Source organism: Molossus molossus, unplaced genomic scaffold, assembly GCF_014108415.1.
Source record: "Molossus molossus isolate mMolMol1 unplaced genomic scaffold, mMolMol1.p scaffold_m16_p_17, whole genome shotgun sequence".
Classification (NCBI taxonomy): Eukaryota; Metazoa; Chordata; class Mammalia; order Chiroptera; family Molossidae; genus Molossus; species Molossus molossus.
The window spans coordinates 67,119,835-67,123,898 of record NW_023425352.1 but is presented as its reverse complement, the minus strand read 5'-3'; positions in this window follow the sequence as shown (position 1 = coordinate 67,123,898).

Below are 4,064 nucleotides of genomic sequence, written 5' to 3'. Positions count from 1 at the left end.
GAAATTAAAGAAGATCTAATTCAATGGATTGGAAGATTTAACATAAGACGGGAATACACTCAATGTGATGTAGGGAGTCAATGAAATGTCTATCAAAACCTCAGATTGCTTTTTTTGCAGATATTGACAAGCTGATCCTATAATTCATACGGAAGTGAGAGGGAACTTGAATAGCCAAATAACCTTAAAAAAGAGGAACAAAGTTGGGGTTCATACATTCTGGTTTCAAAATGTACTTCACTACAAAGCTACAGAAATCAGAACAGTACGATAACATGATAAGGACAGACATAACAGATCAATGGAATAGACTTGAAAAGGGTAATTTATGATCTATACGTTTTCGACAAAGTTGCCAAGACAATTCAGCAAATGGTGCTTAACAGCAGGGGATCATTTGAAAGAATTAAGTTAGATTCCACTTCACACCATGTACAAGAATGACCTCAAAACTGATCATATTTCTCAAGTTAGAAACTAATATTTACACTAAAAATCTTAGAAGAAAATACAGAAATAAATCTTAATGATCTTTGGTTAGGCCATGGTTTCTTAGATTTGACCACAAAAGAAAAAGCATCAAAAGAAAAAAAATTAGATAAATTGAATTTTATAAAAATTAAATCTTTTATGCTTCAAAGGACACTATCAAGAAAGTGAAAAGGCAACCCACAGAATAGGTGAAAATATTTGCAAATTATATATCTGATAAGGATCTGATATTCAGAATATAGCTAAAGAACTCTTACAAGTAAAAAAAAAAAAAAAAAAAAAAGACAAAAACCTAATTAAGAACAGGCAAAGCATTTAAATAGACATTTCTGAAGAAGATATCCAGACAAATGGTCACTAATTAGATGAAAAGATGCTCAACACCATGAGTCATTACAGAGATGCTTATTGAAACCATAATAAACACATGACTGTAGTAGAAAAGACAGGACATAACCAGCATTGGCGCGGATGTGGGAAGTCAGAACACTCCCAGTGGTGGGGGGAATGTAAATGGTGCAGCCCCTTTGGAAAGCAGTTTATTAAGAAGTTAAACATTGAGCTACCATTTAACCCTGCAGTTCCACCCCTGGGTGTAGATCTAAGAGAAATGAAAATACATGTTCACCCAAAAACTTGTACATGAATGTTCATAGCAGCATTATTCATTATAGGCACAAAGTAGAAGCAACCCAAATGTCCATCGACAAAAGACTAGATAAACACAATGTAGTATATACAAATAATAGAATATTATTCAGCCACAAAAAGGAATGAAATAAAGGTACATGTTAAACCATGAATAAACTTTGAAAACATTATGCAAGGGAACAAAGCAAGTCACAAAAGACCATGCCTTACATGATTCCGTGTACATGACAGGTCCCGAAGGAAATCTGTGAAGACATACAGTAGATTAGTGGTGCTTAGGGTATAGTTGGGGTGGGGTGGAAAATGACTGTTAATGTTTCTTTTTTTATTTTTATGAAAATATTGTCAACTTAGATTGTGGTGAACTTGATAATGAATACACCCAAAACCATTTGAATGGGTGAATTTTGTGGAATGTGAATTATCTCAATAAAAATATTTTGAAAACTAAAAGCAAAAAGTCCCTTCAGACCGATGGGGAGAGCGGCTGTGGGTGACCCCAGGGCCCGGCTGCTGGGGCTCCTCTGTGGCTTCTAGGCTGGAGGTGGGCGCTGCGCTGCCCCAGGCTCGGCGCTGGGATCTGGAGACGGAGGCTTTGGGATCAGCACGGGCCTTACCCCGGAGGTCAGTCTTGGCGGTGTTTCCCTACTCTGGGCCTTTCTCCCGTGAGGCCCCCACAGTAGCAGAGAGGTGCGTTAAACACTGACTAGGGTGATTTGTAATCCGAAGAGCACTTTCTCGGTTAAGTGGTCATACCGATCTCGAGAGAAATTCTGTTGTTTCCACTTAACAGGGAAACTGAGACCAGAGAGGTGAAGGGGGCTGGCCAAGGTTAGTCAGCGTGTTAGTGGAAGACCGACTGAGTCCCACCTCAATGTTCTTTCTACTTCCAGTCACTCTGTGTCACACGTACAAAACGTCTGGCCTGCTTTCTGTCGAGAAGGGGAGCCGGGCCACCCCCTGCTCAGTCCTTCCAGCTCGCTCTTAGCGGGGATGGGGCCGGGCAGCATCTGAGCAGGGACAGCAGTGGGTGAGGGTGTGGCTGTCCTGGGCTGAGAGTCACACGTGTTCATCTGCTTGGTGTTCATCCGCTCATGTGCAGGTGCCAGTGTCTTGCTTGGTCACTGATAGAGGGGAGGGTTCTGGTCTATTAAATGATTTCATCTCAACCCTTTCTTTTCTTTTCCCAGCAATAAGAGTGTTTGAAAAGTTTACTTTGCTAATCTCAGTAAGATCATAATCATTTGGGTCTCTAAAGCTGTAGCAGACTCTGCCTTAACCTAGAGGCACCAGGAAGCCTCGATGTCCCCGAGTGACATGCACAGATGTCACCTGAACTCCCAGTGCCCCCTCACCCCTGAGACACAGCCGAAACAATGCTCTTGGGTTTACAGAAATGCTTACTAGACGAGATCTGACAGCTCTGACGTGATCCATCTGGGGGTGCTTCTTGCATGTACCCTGGTCACCTGGTGCTCCACTGCCTGGGCTTCTGGGAACAGAGCAGGGTCTGTAGAGGCCGCTGCACCTGTGCTTGCTCCCCCCACACCCCTTCTGCACAGGACAGGTGCGAGAGCCTGGGCTTCTCCTCACCCGGGCCCCTTCTCTGCACAGGTGGCCTGCCTAGGACACCTCCAAATTAGGAACTGGGCACGACTCCCACCCACCCACACCCACGTTCCATATTATTCACTCTCCCTTGACTGTGAGTCTCAGATCCGGAAGCTCCTCCTCTGGCAGCTAAAGGAACAGCTCCACTACTCCACCATGGAGGGCTTACGGAGACGTGTTTGTCCTTTCTTCACCTGGTCCTGCGCAGGAACTGGGTTCCTGCAGGAAGGGACCTGCTTATCTGGGACACTTGCTGCATGTAGGCACCACACTGATCCGAGCCGCTGGTCGGCTATGCCACACACTTGCAAACTAACGTGTAGGGAATGTTGCAAAGCACACAACCATGAGCACACATTTCTTATCTAGGCTGCAGAGCATGCGCTCCGAGGCTCGCTCTGCAGAACCTTCGTGTTTGCTCACACGATCGAACTCAGGAGCCGTGGCACTGTCCTTGGGTCGCTCGTTACTTAAGATGGTCTATGAAGAAGAGTGTGTTTGTCTTCCTTGCAACAATCCCACGGGCCAGAGGACACTTTTCAGCAATGAAAGCTATATTGCAAGTCCTTTAACTGAGGACTATCTGATTCGGATTTCTTGGGTCAATCTGGGTCACCTGTCACCTCCATGGCCTGCCTGCTCCCTTTCCTCCTGCCCTACCCCTGCCCCTCCTCTTCCCTCCTGGTTTGAAGGACATCTATTTACCACCTGTCCTGCTACCCGGGACCTAAGTGTGGCTCGTCCCTGTGCTGTACGGGTCTTCAGGGCACCCCCTCTGTGGTCCTTGCACGGAGCCGGCACTGTCTTGTGCTGTGGCACTCACTGCTGAAGACTGCCACTGGCTTTCAGGATCTGTGGAATCTTGGAGAAGTTCATGTGGTGGGGATGCAGAGAGACCCCAGCGATGCTTCTGGAAGGAGCACCACTCAGCTGGCCTGCTGTCCCTGCAGAGAGCAGAGCGGCACTGCTTCCCGGAGGGGCTGTGACTCCTGCTGCCCGGCCCAGAGCACACAGAGAATGCAGCCCACTGCTGGGCACAGCTCCCCTGCCAGGGGCCTGCAGCCTGGCCTGCCGCTCCATCCCAGCAATCTCAGTTGGGGGATGGGACTTGTGGCCACCTTCAGCGCCTGCCCAGGGACATGCATAAGTCGCCAGCGCATGCTTGTGCCTTCAGAGCTGGGATGCTGCCTCAGAAATGGGACTGGCCAGGAGCCCTTGCTGGACCCCGTGTCAGGAGCAGCAGAAGCCTGGTGTGAAGTGGGGGTGATGATCTCTTGGGGGAAAGCACAGGGAGTCCCCCACCCTGTGTC